Source organism: Talpa occidentalis, unplaced genomic scaffold (genome assembly GCF_014898055.3).
Source record: "Talpa occidentalis isolate TD23 unplaced genomic scaffold, MPIMG_talOcc4v2.1 talOcc4.17, whole genome shotgun sequence".
NCBI classification, from domain to species: domain Eukaryota; kingdom Metazoa; phylum Chordata; class Mammalia; order Eulipotyphla; family Talpidae; genus Talpa; species Talpa occidentalis.
Window position 1 is genome coordinate 48709459 of NW_023601754.1, and position 13558 is coordinate 48723016.

Consider the following 13558-nt stretch of genomic DNA (forward strand, 5'->3'; position numbering starts at 1 on the left):
ACCTGCGGGCTCAGAAAAACCAAGCGCAAAATACAGGCATTCTTGGGTCCCTTTGGATCACCAGGAAGGGGCAGAGAACAGGGAAACATGACCCCAGGATATTGGAGACCTGTGTCAGCAACAGAGGGGTGTCTAAGGAGATGGTCATGTAGAACACAATGCTAGAATTCAGCAGGTAGAAGCTGACAAACATGACCATGAGCATCAGGACGGTGCGGGTGGCTCTGGTCTCTGGGGGGCACCCCCGGCCGGCCCTAGCGGTGTGGAGGTGCCGCACCCTCCACTGGTGTCTGCGCAGGAGGAGGGCCATGGAGATGCTGGCCCAGCCCATGAGGCCGATGAAGATGGCGTCCGGCACCAACCACAGGACCACAGCAGCAGTGCTGGAGCCTGATCCCGAGCAGAACCAGGACCCCCGGGGCTCGGAGCCATTGCCTATGCTCTGTGGACCAGTGACTTTCACAGGAATGTCGGCATTGATGAGGACACCGAGCAGCCAGCAGGTGCTGCAGGAAGGACCCAGGGCCTTGGGGAACACTTCCGGGAGCACCGTCCACCCCAGTCTTCCAGGGCTGAGAGTGAAGAGCTGGGAGGTGCTCAGGAGGCAGGTGGAGCACAGCGTGGTGCTCCGGGCCGTCCTGTGAATAAAGCCTAAAAACTTACACCCAAGAGAGGACAGGGGCCGCCTGGACATGAAAGCTGCCATTGTGTTTGAGATCCCAATGCAAAGAAGAACCAAGACGTTGGCCACGGCCATGTGGGAGAGAATCGTGTTGGGGAGCTTCTGCCTGCATCCTGAAATGATTGGGGAGAAGTTTTGCAAGAAGAGGAGGACATTAGCTAGGGTCCCCACCCCCATCAGTAAAAGAAAAGTAATCTGTATGGTCAGTTCTCCTGTGGTTTGATGGTGGTGGTTCCGGAAGGACTTGGAGAGCTCCTCAGCGGGCCTGAAGGGGGTGCGGGCTCTGCTGGTGTCCTCGTTCCTCATCCTTGTGCAACGATCTCGGCCATCGGTCCCTGCAAAGGCAGGCACTGTTGTGTCCCCAAAGGAGGTGAGCCGGGGGAGCACATCACTGACCCCAGTATCACATCCAGTATCCCTTTTTGTATTGACTCCTGTTTCTCCTCAATTTCTCACTGCCCAGCAGTGTGGGTCCATGAGCTCAGGAGCCTGCTGCCCCTGCTGAGCCACCTGCTGTGGGTCTACATGTGGACAGGCGGGTCTCTGGTGTGCTGAGGCGCCCAGACCAGCCCCTGCCAGGCAGACAAGGGGGCACAGCCTTACCGACAGAGACAGAGGGGGATGAAGGTACTCTTTAAACTAGGAATGGGCCTCCCAAACTAGCGGAGAGTGAACTCTGTCAAAGGAAATTGAAGCCTCTTGCCACAGTCCGCTTCCCACCTGGACAACCAATCTGGGCTCCCACCTACCCACTGATGAGGCATCAGGGGTGATGGGCAGAACCTCACCTAGAGGAGCGTGTTCACCCTGTAAATGAGGTGGCACAGGCGCTTGTCAGCACTGTGAGAAAGCATTGATGACACAAAGTGATGAGAGTATCCCGGCAACTAACCAGGATGTCTGGAACCTGTGCTCACCGGGATAAAGAATGCAAGACAGCCGTGATGAGGAATTTCACAAAGCCCAGAAACACAGAGGGTGTTGCGGGGACCTGGGGAATCATATCATCAAGCAGAGGTGGTTCTCCCCAAGGAGAGAAGTGAAAAAAATAACCAAAATTCTGGAGCAGAAAAGTACCAGTTTGAGAGAGAACTTACTAAGCAACGTTGGAGCAGCAGTTCACATGGAAGAGCGAGCACATGAACACCAGGACAGGCCTGTAGGGATGACCATGGAGAGCAGGAGAACAGGAGGCCGTTCGAGGACATGACAGTCAGAACTTCCTGTCCTTGGGGCTGTACTTGGACATCCAGGCCCAGAATCTAAGCAAACACAATAACAACATGAAAATACCTTCACTAGGGCCTCCCTGGTGCTGCACGGGGTTAAGATGCAACCTATAAAGCTGTCCGCTGCCATTGTAGCACCTGTTAGATCCCCTGGTCAGCCAGGGAGATAGCCACATGGCGCAGCAGACCTCTCCTGTAGCCCTCTGCTCCCCTCAGCAGTGTGTTTCTGTGAGTCTTCCTGTTCTGTTCCCCACTCTGTCTCTGGGGAATACTCTCACCCCACACACACAGACACCTCTGGCCTAGTTGGGACACACAGGAGGAGCCAATCATGGCCAGCGTCTATGGTGGAGAGACAGGTAACACACTCACAGACACGAGGACACCACCCTCATGGGCATGTTAAAAGGATTTTGCACCGTGGCCCAGTGGGGTCCCTGCTTGAGATGCAAGCACTGAGCACATGCCGGCCAGCAGAGGTGGCCCGGGTACTAATGCTGGGAAGCCAGAGGGTCGTCATAGGACAGGCAGAAAAAGCTGTCACAGTCACAGCCTCCTCTGGTGATCGAAGAAACAGCAGCCCCAACAGACTGGGCATAAGAGGAACGTAACTCAACATGGTGAGCACCCGCATTCCAGGGGCTACTCCGCGGAGAGGCTCCACGCACCTGCTCTAATGCCCACCATGGGACAGGACTCCCTCGTGCCCCAGAACACAGGATGCCAGCTGGGTGCGGGCAAGACTAAGAGACACGGGACAGCCGTAGAGAAGACAGAAGTAAAAGGATGGGATGGTTTGGTAGAGAAATATCCAAAGAGTCACCAGAAAACTGCTGGAATCAATGAAGCCAGTTGGCAGCTGTGACGGGAACACAAATAGTCACTTTCCCCCCATGAAACATCTGAAGGAGAAAGGAAGAAACTGCCCCGTTCACATGAATATCAACAGAGCAAACACTTGGAGTGAATCCAGCCCCAGCCTGCTGAGTCCTGCACAACCCAGGCTGAGCCTTCCCCCCTCCCAGAGACCCCAACAGGGCGCAGGGGAGCACTCACCTGGCCAGGCTCCCTCCCAGCACTGTGCAGGGAGAGCTCAGCAGGCCTGGCCTGTTATAGAGACAGTGATCCCTGCCCTGCCCTTCCCACAGACACCCTGTCATCACGTCACCTGCCCGCAGACACACTGTCTGCGTGGGGAGTCTGAGAGGATCCGGGGGGGTCTCACCCCAGTCCCTCACCATCAGTTACCTCGGCTGATTGGGGACAGCTCTGGGCAATTACTGGGGTGACCTAATGAGCAGCTGAGCACAGGAAGTTTCCCACGTTCCCTGCGGGAGGAACTAAGTTCAGAATCAAAGTGTAATCCGAGGGGGAATGAGCATCAAGGCTGAGCCAGTGTCCTTTGCACCCGTCCCCGGATGGGGACACGCACATCCAGATGGCCGTCCCCACAGTCCCCGGGTTTCCAGCTCAGGGTCGTCCCCATGGAATTTCCTCCACCAGTGCACCGTGCACAGTGCTCAGTGCACAGTGCACGGTCCCCCATGTTGCTCCCGCCCTCCCTCTGATCCCTCTCCCTCCTCCTCCCATGCAGAATGTCTCTGGTTTATAATTGTTTATTTGTTTCTGTTTTGCTTGGTAGTGTTTTGTTTTGTTTTATTTTTTCCCCTGATGTCTCGTTTTGATCCTCTACATTCCTCATATAAGTGAAACCATCCTGTATTTTTTTTCCTTCTGACTTATTTCACTGAGCATGATCCCGTCCATCTCCATCCATGTTGCTGCGAATGGCATGAGTTTATCCTTTTTGATTGCTGAGTAGTATTCCATTGTGTATATAGACACATCTTCTTGATCCAGTCATCTATTTGATGGCATTTGGGTTGTTTCCAGATCTTACCTATTGTAAATAGTGCTGCAGTAAATATAGGGGTGCTGGTGCCCTTTTGAATTAATGTTTTTTGTGTCCTTTGGGTAGATCCCTAGGAGTGGAGTTGCTGGATCCTATGGAAGCTCCATCTTTAGTAGCTGAGGAGCCTCCACACACTTTCCGTAGTGGCTGGACCAGGTTGCACTGACACCAGCATTGCAGGAGAGTTTCTTTTTCTTCACATCTTCGCCAACATTTGTTGTTACTAGTTGTTTTCTTTTTTTTTAAGGATTTATTTATTTATGCATACAAGGACTAGGGTACAGGCCAGAGGTGCAGGGGTGAGAGGTTCACTGGGAACAGAACAGGTGGATATACTGAAATCCACTGCTGAGGGGAGCAGGGGAGACAGGTGAGGTCTGTTGTGCCATGTGGGTAGGTATGTGGCCGGGGATCGAGCTCATGCTGTGGATACTTTCATAGGTTGCATCTTAACTCCTTGTGCCACCAGGGAGGCCCTGCTTTTTTTTTTTTTTTGACACATTCCATTCTCACTGGTGTCAGATGGTATCTCATGGTGGTTTTGATTTGCATTTCCCTGATGAGAGTGATGTTGAACATTTTTCCACATGCCTGCTGGCCATGTGGATTTCCTCTCTGGAGAATGGTCTTCGAAGTTCTTCTGCCCGTTGCTTCACAGGGTGTTTGCTTTGTTGGTGTTGAGTGGTGGGAGTTCTCTCATGTCTGTGCTCAGTCAGCCGGGACATGTTCATGACCGTCCTCACTCATAACCCTGGGGTGTTTCGCTGTTCGCTGTTCGCGGTGTGTCCCCGAGTAGCCATTTCCATAGGCAGGTGGTTCATCTCACTGGGTGAATTTCATCCCGAGTGTCGTCGTGGAGACGGTGTGTGGCCTCAGTGTTTGTATTTCTCGTGGGGAGCTGTTCTCCCCGCGTGGGACACCCCCTGTCCCTGCGTCGTGTCCGGGGTGCGTCCGCAGCGAGTGGCCGGTCACCAGTCTCGGGGGTCTCCCGGGGCGCTCCGTCCCGAGGTGCCCCAGAACCTTCCTGCTCAGGAGTGCACCCCACGCCGTCATTTCCCGCCCGATGCCCTGGCTCGGGCCGTCGCCTGGCGCGTGTGTGAGAGGCCGCGGGGCTGGGGAGCTCCTGGCCCCTGAGCCCGAGTGGAGACCCCGGCCTTGCCCTGCGCGGTGCGAACTCCGGCCTCGCGCGCCTGGCCTCGGGGACGCGAGCGGCCGCGGGGTCCGTCACGGGGTGGGGGGCGGTTCTGCCGACGCCCTCCCCGCCCGGGGCGACGGGGCCGGGGGCCTTCCCTCGGGGTCGCGGCCCCATGGGGTGTCTGCGCGGGAAGCGTCTCCCACGCGGGGGCCGGCCCCGGCCCTCGGGCGACCCCCCCTTCCTGGACCCCTCTCCCCTGGCGGGGTGCCAGCTGCCCTGGTCCCCGTCATGAACCCGGGGGGCCCGAACCCCGGCGCTCCCAACGGGGCTGCTGGTGAGGAGCTGGTGCAGCGTGGCGGGTCCTGGGGGTCACGCCGGGAAAGGGGTGCCCAGAGGTCCCGGGCGAGTGTCTCCCCGAGACAGAGACGCTGGTCCTGTGGAAAGGGCAGGATTTGGGGGACAGGGAGAGGGACAGGGTCGCCAAGAGGCCGGCGTGGCCTCCACGGAGGGTCCGTGAGGAGCAGCCCCGGCAGGGGCCGGGCCAGGGCGGGCAGGCGGCCGCCGCCCTGGGGGAGAGCGGGGTGAGGAGAGGCCAGCACGGGCATGGGGGGGGGGGGGGGGCGGCGGCCCGAGGCGGGCGGAGACGGCAGGACACGGGCCTCTCCTCCCTGGGGGTCGCGGCCCCGTGGAGAGGCTGCTGGGGGCTGATGTCGGCGACGGGGACGCTGAAAGGGACCCGATCCCGGGGGGCGGGGGGGGGCGGGTGGCGTCTGCATGTCCGTCCCCTCGGCCGTGCCCGCCCTGCGCCCTGAGCCGCGGGGCCTGCAGCCTTGAGGCGGGCGCGGCCCCGTCCGGCTTCCCCGCTGCGGGCGCCGCGTCCTTCCCCGCGCCCCGCCTCCCGCGTGGGCAGGGGTCGCCCCGCGCGGCCCTCTCGGGTCTGCCCAGGCCTGTCCTCGGCCACTGGGGACCCCTCCCCGTGTTGGGGGTGCCGCGGGGGAGCGCCGTGTCTCTGGCCCGGGGGTGGGGGGCTGCCCGCCCCATCCCGTCTCCGTCCTTGTTTCCGGGGGTCGGGGTTTCCGCTCTTTGGGGGGGCGGCGTGGCCGGGGTCATGGGGTTGGGCGGAGGCTCGTGGCCAGCCGGCGGGCGTTCTCGCGCCCCGCGGAGACAGCCGCCAGCGCCCCAGCCCCAGGGCGCCCCCCAGCCCGCCCAGGCCCTGGGGCTTCCCCTCCGCCCGGCCCTGGGGGCGCCCGCAGCTCGTGTCCCCACAGTGGAAGCCTCCCTGGGAGAACCGTGGTTGCCCCAACCTTTGACGGCCGCCAGCCGGGGCGTCTCCGGGAGCTGCTCCCCGGCGCGGGCGGGGCCTCTCCCCGCCTCCCTCCCTGGTCGAGGCCAGAGGGACCCCGGAAGCTCCGGGGGCGTCGCCTGTCACAACCCCGCGTCTCTGGATTCGCGCGATGTTCGCCTTTTCCTCTCTGCTGTGGGGGGCGGGACCCCGTGAGCCCTCGCGGGCAGGACCTCTGTGGGAAGGAACGCCATGCAGGGTGGGACCCCCACGGGCCCATGACCCCACGAGACCCCCTCTTGTGGCGGGCGACCCCCCATTGATCGGTGACCCCTTGTGGGGTGGGACCCCCATGAACAGGGACCCTCTGTGGGGCAGTGAAACCCCCTTCATTCTCAGAATCTGCAGGCTCTTGCTCTGCCTACGGGGGTTCCCGAGACTCCCCCCAGAGGAGGTGGTCCCGCTAAGGACAGTAGAACCACAGCCCGGCCAGCAGCTCCTCCCCCACCCTCCGCAGGGGGTCCCCGGGGAGGGACAGTCCCCGCATCCCCCCCCCAGTCGTTGCGTTCTCAGGGGCCGCTGTTCCCTCCTTCCCGCGCGAGGCTGTGGCTCCCCCGGTGGGGAGCGGCTGGGGGCACAAAGGCCACTGCACCCTCCCGGGTCCGCGTGGGGAGGCCTGTCCTGGAGGATTCCGTTCCCCGGGCGCGGGCTGCCGTCCGTGGGCACGTGTGTGGGCGTGTGGGGGGCTGCACCCCAGAACTGCCCTGTGCGGGGTGGGGCTTGGTCACGTGCAGTTTCAGGGGCTGCTTGGAGGCCCCGCCCCAGGCGGGGTCCCCACGTGCCCCGCCCCCAGCACCCGCGGCTCCACCCAGGCCCCGGGCCGCTCCCCCAGGCCTGTTTGTGGTGTTGGGGGGTTGACAGGGAGTCCTCGCGCCCGGGCTGGGTCGAGAGGCTCCCCCCGGAGTCCCCGCAGGCGTGGGCTCCTTCAGGGGGTGTTTTCCCAGAGACAGTCCCCCGAGGTCCTGATGGGAGCAGGTTAGAGCTGGAGGGGGGAGAGAGAAAGGAGACAGGGCAAGGAGAGCACGGGGCCGGCAAGGACACGTGAGGGTGGGGAGAGGGAGGCAGCAGGATGGGAGGGTGATGCAGGAGAGGCAGAGAGACAGCAGGGGGTGGGCAGGGGAGAGACAGACAACTCCGAGGATTTTATGATGCATTTTGTGTTGGCCGTGTCGCTTCTACCTTTTCTGTTGCTGGGTGCAGCTGCCGGGTCCTTGAACATTCTGAGCAGTGGAGAAATAGGAGTCGCCTCTCGATGGAAATGTTGTAGTGCCTCACTGCAAAGACTGGGAGGAGATGTGTCAGGGTGGCCCTTTTTGGAAATGTGTTACAAGGATTTCCTCCCACTGTCTATGTGACATTCCCAGCACAGTGGACCATAAACCATTTATGAGCACAGAGTAGATGCTCACAAAACATGTCTTGGGTGAATGTTCTCATGATTTTCCAAATTGAGACTTGCTCAACCATGATTGCCTTTGCAGCCCCGTGTACACTTTATTTTTTCTTAAGATTTATTTTTAATTTTTATGCATACAAGAACTGGGGTGTAGGTTGGAGGTGTGTGTGTGTGGATGGGGTGGGGGGAGTGAGGTTTCACCAGAGACAGAATGGGAATCAGAAAGGTGGATCAACTGAAATACACTGCTGGGGGGAGCAGTGGGTGAGACACGAGAGGTCTGCTGTGCCATGTGGTTCTGCTCCCTGGCCAGCAACTATACTCAGGCCACAACAGTGAGAGCATAGAGATTTAACCCCTAGTCTCAGGGAGGCCTGAGACATTCTTCTGTCCATTCTCTCTGTCCAGGGTCCTACAGCAGAAAGAATTGTCTCTGAATTTATGGCCTGCAAGTACTGAAAAGTCCCCCTTGTGAGAGATCCCCATGGGATGTGTTGATCTTCCAGCTCTCCATGTGGACTGGGGTTAGGCCTGGGATGTCAGTGGAGATGGAGAATAGGTAATAATTAGGTCTTCTGTGGATGCAGAGTCCATGTTATGTAGACTAGGCTAGAGAAATACACAAATTAACTAGGGTGGGTGGAAGGACATCATGGGATGACTATATAATTTTGTTTTTGTGGGACCCTCGCCGGTGGCCGGGAATCGAACTGGTGCTGCAGAGGCTGCGGGCAGCCTCGCAACACAGCGCTCAACTGCTGCGCTACCAGGGGAGACCCTATAATTTCTTTTTCTTTTTTTTTTAAATATTTATTTATTTATTTATACAAGCACTGGGTACAGTCAGAGGCGCGGGAGGGTGAGGGAAATCACCAGAGCCAGAGCGAAGAGTAGAACAGGCAGAGTGATGAAGTACACTGCTGAGGGGAGCAGCGGATGGCAGGAGAGGTCTAGGCGCCATGTGGGATCCTCACCCGGCAGCCGGGGATCGAACCAGCCCTGCAGAGGCTGCAGGCAGCTTCGCAACCCAACGCTCAACCGCTGTGCCACCGGGGAGGCCCCCTATAATTTCTTAATGATAGTAATCGTCAACTTGATGTGATGCTGAGGCCCACAGGTTTTTATGCATCATATGTATTTTATATCCAAGAATGTGTGTTCACCATACTAGAGTTAAATGAGTAGCAGCTACACCTAGAGGAAGTCTAGTTTGAGTATGTAGCCTGCCTTGTCTGAGGGTGGAGCAGTTTCCCACTATAAGATGACTACTGGTCATCAGAAACATATAATTCTCTCCTGTTTAATAGCTTTCCACAAAAGCAAGTGGCAGTACGTTCTGGCAGCCCCTAAGGGGTTTCCACAGAGTCTGTGCTTGTGTATATGACAAGTGTCTCCTTGCGTTCGCCTGTAGCTTCCTCCCGTAGAAAAGGTCTCCATTTTATTACAGTCCCAGAATTTCTGACATCCAAAACATGGACATTTCAACTTTCAATATTATTTTAATATCCTCCAATCAGAGAGGCAGTCTCAACGCTAGTCAATACCTCTCAGATGGTGGTATCCTGCCACAGCATCCAAACATTTTCTGATCTGAAATCCTAGTAGTTACCACAAGGCGGTGCTAAAAGGCTGTTGCTGTGAATTCCCATGGACATAGCTGTGCGTCGCAGATATGTTCTGAACTGAAATCGCAGTAGTTGCTGCAAGGCGGTGCTCAAAAGCCATTCCCATGAATTCTAGTCCACTTTGCTGTGGAAAAATTTTCTGATCTGAAGTCCCAGTAGTGGCCACAAGGCGGCGCTCAAAAGCCATTGCCATGAATTCTATTCTGCTTTGCTGTGCAAAAACTCTCCGGTCTGAAGTCCCACTGGTGGCCACAAGGCGGCGCTGAAAAGCCATTGCCATGAATTTATTCCGCTTTGCTGAGCATAAATTCTCTGGTCTGAAGTCCCAGTAGTGGCCACAAGGAGGCGCTCAAAAGCCGCTGCCATGAATTTATTCCGCTTTGCTGTGCAAAAATTCTCTGGTCTGAAGTCCCAGTAGTGACCACAAGGCAGCGCCAAAAAGCCATTTCCTGTGAATTCTATTCCGCTTTGCTGAGCAAAAATTCTCTGGTCTGAAGTCCCAGTGGTGGCCATAAGGCGGCGCTCAAAAGCCGTTGCCTGAATACCAATCTGCAGAGCTGTACATTCTCTGAACGGAAGTCCCAGTATTCACCACAAGGTGGCGCACAAAGACAGTAAAAGAAATAATTTGGTTTGTATCTCAAAGTAATATGGGGCAAATGAGAAAGAATAAGAGATTATGAAATTTATTCAGAGGTATTTTAAGAGCCAGAAAGAGGCTTTCCACTGGCGGGATCTGGGGGAAGGGGCAGCCACGGAGAGGCCAGCAGCCCCTGAAGCAGCCCCTGAAGCAGGCCAAGGACAGGGTCTCCTACTGGGTGTCACCGGCGCCAGGTAAGCGGGAGCAGGGGGAAGAGCAGAGCAGAATCCGCCGCGGTTGAGCAGGAAGGCCTGACACAGGCCAGCGCGGGGGCGCCCGCACGCCCGGGAGCCGGCGCCTTTGGATGGTCTCTTGACCGGCCCCACCGCAGTACCCACCACGGGACTTTTCCAACCTCAGGGGTCCAGGGGCTGCCTCCCCAGGAGCCCGTGACGGCGGAGGGGTGACTCAGCTTTGGGGGGCCCGGCTGCATCTCTGAGGAGCCCCCGGGGCCGGTCGGCAGGGCGGGAAGCTGCCTGACCAGAGGATGTGCCCGATCGCCGGAGCAGCTGTTGTCCGAGCAGGCGGACGTGGTGCTGGAAACGAGATGGGTCGGACATGGGCTGATCCCAGAGGGCCGCGCCCCGCAGGACCCCACTTAGGACGTTCAAGAGGTTCCGAACTCGGGAAGTGAGTCCCTGGGAGCCCGCAGAGGGGCAGCCCCGCCCACGGCTGGCCCCGCCCACGGCTGGCCCGCCCACGGCTGGCCCCGCCCAGCCTGGGCTCAGCCCGAACAGGCTCCACCCCGGCCCTCCTGGGCCCGCCCCGCTGACGTCAGCGCCGAGCGCGCGACGCCGTCACGCCACGCCCACTTCCGGAAAGCGCCCGGCCGAGGCCCCGCCCCCAGCCCGTCCATCAGCGCGAGCGCCGCGGGTTTGGGGGATTCGGCGGCGGCAGGCGCTTGGGTCTCCGGCTTCGCCCCGATGCCGGCGCTGCGGTAACACTCAGGGCTTGCTTGGAGGCGAGGCCGGGGACACGCGGGGGCGAGGGGGGGCGGCGCGGGGCCCGGCGGCCGCGGCGGACCCCAACATGGACACGCGCGGGCCGCTCCCTCGGGCCGGGCTGCTCTACGCGTCGCGCGGGCCCGGCTGCTCCCGCGCCGAGCCGCGCGCCGAGCCCGGGCCTGGGCCCCGACGCCGGCGGCCCCCGGGACGCGGCCTCTCCCCGCCCTGCTCGGCGCCCCCGGGGCCGGCGCCCGCGGCTCTCCTGGGCCGCGCCCGCCCGCGGGGCTCGCTGGAAGCTCCCCCGGAAAACGAGGGTCTCCCCTTCGCTCGCGGAGACGGAGGAGACGAGTCGTTGGCCCCGGAGTTTCCGTTCTCCGCCGGGGCTCGGCCGTGGTTCGGCTTTTACTTTGCGGGTTCACACCAGACGCGGGATGGCGGGGGCGCCCCGCAGCTCACCCTCCCGCGCCTCGGCACGAGGGGGAGGCCGCGCCCCGGGGAGGCGGGGCCTCGCTGGCGGGTCGTGGAGGTCGTCTCGGGGTGTCCCCCCTGCGCGTCCTCGCTTCCCGAGATGATGGCGCTTTCCACGCGCGGCTGGAGGGAATCCGGACACTCAGGGACAACAAGTGCCGCCCTGGTCTCAGGATCACGGGGGCGTCGGCGGCGGGAGCCGAGTGAAGGGTCTTAAAAAGAACCAAGGAACGCGGGTGGCCCAGAAGCCCGTGTTGGGGAGACAGCCTGTCGCCTTCTCCAGTGTCCTCTCCGCCCCTGGGTGGCGAATGTGGAAACCCCTTCTCTGCTCAGCGGGGCTCCCCGTCTCAGCCTGCACGCGGCACCCCTGGGAGCAGAGGGGTGTGCGGGGGAGACGGCAGCCGCACCCTAGGCGGGGGCCGAGGGCGCTGGGCCGGGTCCAGGAGGGGGCGCCAGAGCCCCGCTAGCGGGTTGCGGGTTCTGTGTGAGGAACGAAGGGGCTGGGCTGGCCGTTGCGGCTGTCAGGTGCGCTCCCGGCCCGCCTGGGCGGATCCTCAGCGGGTGGTGACCCCGCCCGCCCGCGTCTCCCTCCGGACACAGAACCAGCCTCCGCGGACTGCGGGCCCTTGCGCTGGGAGACGAGAAACGCGGTTCCGGGCGAGCAGGGGCGCTTTGCGGGCGCCCTGGCCTCCGGGCTGCGGGGGGTGGGGGAGGCCGGAGCCGTGTGGGTCAGTCTCCTGGTGTCGGGGGTCGTGGAGGCAGAACCGCGCGTGGACGTGAGCTCTGAGGCCGGTGAGCTCTGGGCCCTGCCCCCACCCCCGCGTTGGGCCTGAGCTCTGGGACCAATGTCGTGGCCTCCGAGGGCCCCCCGGGGGGTGGGACCCGCGGGCGCCCGTGCGTGTGGGTGACGCGGCGACTCTCAGGCTCGACGGAGCGTCACCCTCAGCTCTGGCCCGAGTCGAGAACGTGCGCGGGCCCCCTGCCGTCCCGCAGCGGCGGAAGCCCTGCTGCAGCCATTAGGCCCCAGGAGGATGCCGTTTAATCGGCCCAATTAAAAATAAATTAATTGAATAAAACCAAAATAAGTTAAATTGAAAAATAAAGACTACAAAATAAATGGGGGGAGAGAAGGAACTAAATTGGGAGAAGAGGCGCAGGCACCATTACCTGCGGGGGATGGGGGGGCGCCCCCCCCCCCCGTGTCCTGTCACTGGGCTCCCCAACTCGGGTCCGGAGGTGCCCGCGGCTCCTGTGCGCATGCGTGTGAGCGTCGGGGTTGGGGGGGAAGGCCGACGGGGAGGACAGGACACCCCAGGGCGCTGGGGACCCTTGAGCCGTCTTCGGTCATCAGCGGCGGCTTTCGGGCTCCCGGGTCCCCACGTGCGGTGACGCGCCCCAGCCCCCACCTCATCCGCGGCCCTGCGCCCCGCGCCTCCCCGTGTTCAGGGCAGATCCTGCTCGGGGATCCCGCGCTTGTCCTCGTCCCGCGCCCCCCCCACACCCCCCCCCCCCCCGCGCCCGGGGTTTTATTCAGGCGCCAGGGCGGGGTCTCCCTGCGCTCTGTTCACCGCCGGGGTTCTCAACCCCGCCCGAAGCCCGCAGGAGTGTCTGCGATCCCCGAGGGGTCCGTGGTGCCTGCACCCCCACTCCCAGCCTGACGGCCCACGGGCTTCCCTGTGAGCTGGCGTTTGTGTCCCCGGGAGCGCCGGGGAGCCGGCCTGCGGGCCTGCGGGGTCCAGGCGGGTCGGGTCTGCCTCTGGGGAGCGCGGCTGCGTCCCCCTAGCGGGGCGGGCGGGGCGCGGGGCCTCCTCGGGGTCCGGGTGTCTTCAGTGCTGCCTTCACCTGCAGCCGGCCAGAGCCGCAGCGGTCAAGGCCGCAGGTCCAGCAGCCGCTGCTGCGCCCCCCACGCCCGCTCCCTGGGCCGCGCGGCCCGACGAGGCCCGTTTCCCACGGAGCTGCCCGGCGTGGGCGCCGCTCCCGCCCCGACCCCACCCCCGACCCCGGAGAGGCCCCGGTTGCAGCGAGGGCGGGCAGAGCGCGCCTTTGCTGGTGGGGGGCGGGCTGGGGAGCCCCTCTGGGCAGCAGAGCTCTGGGAGGGGCGGGGCGGTGGAGGAGTCGGGGACCCCGCTGTGCAGCTGTGGGGGTGGGGGGGCGCCTTCCCTCCGCCACGGGCTCCAGGCCCTGG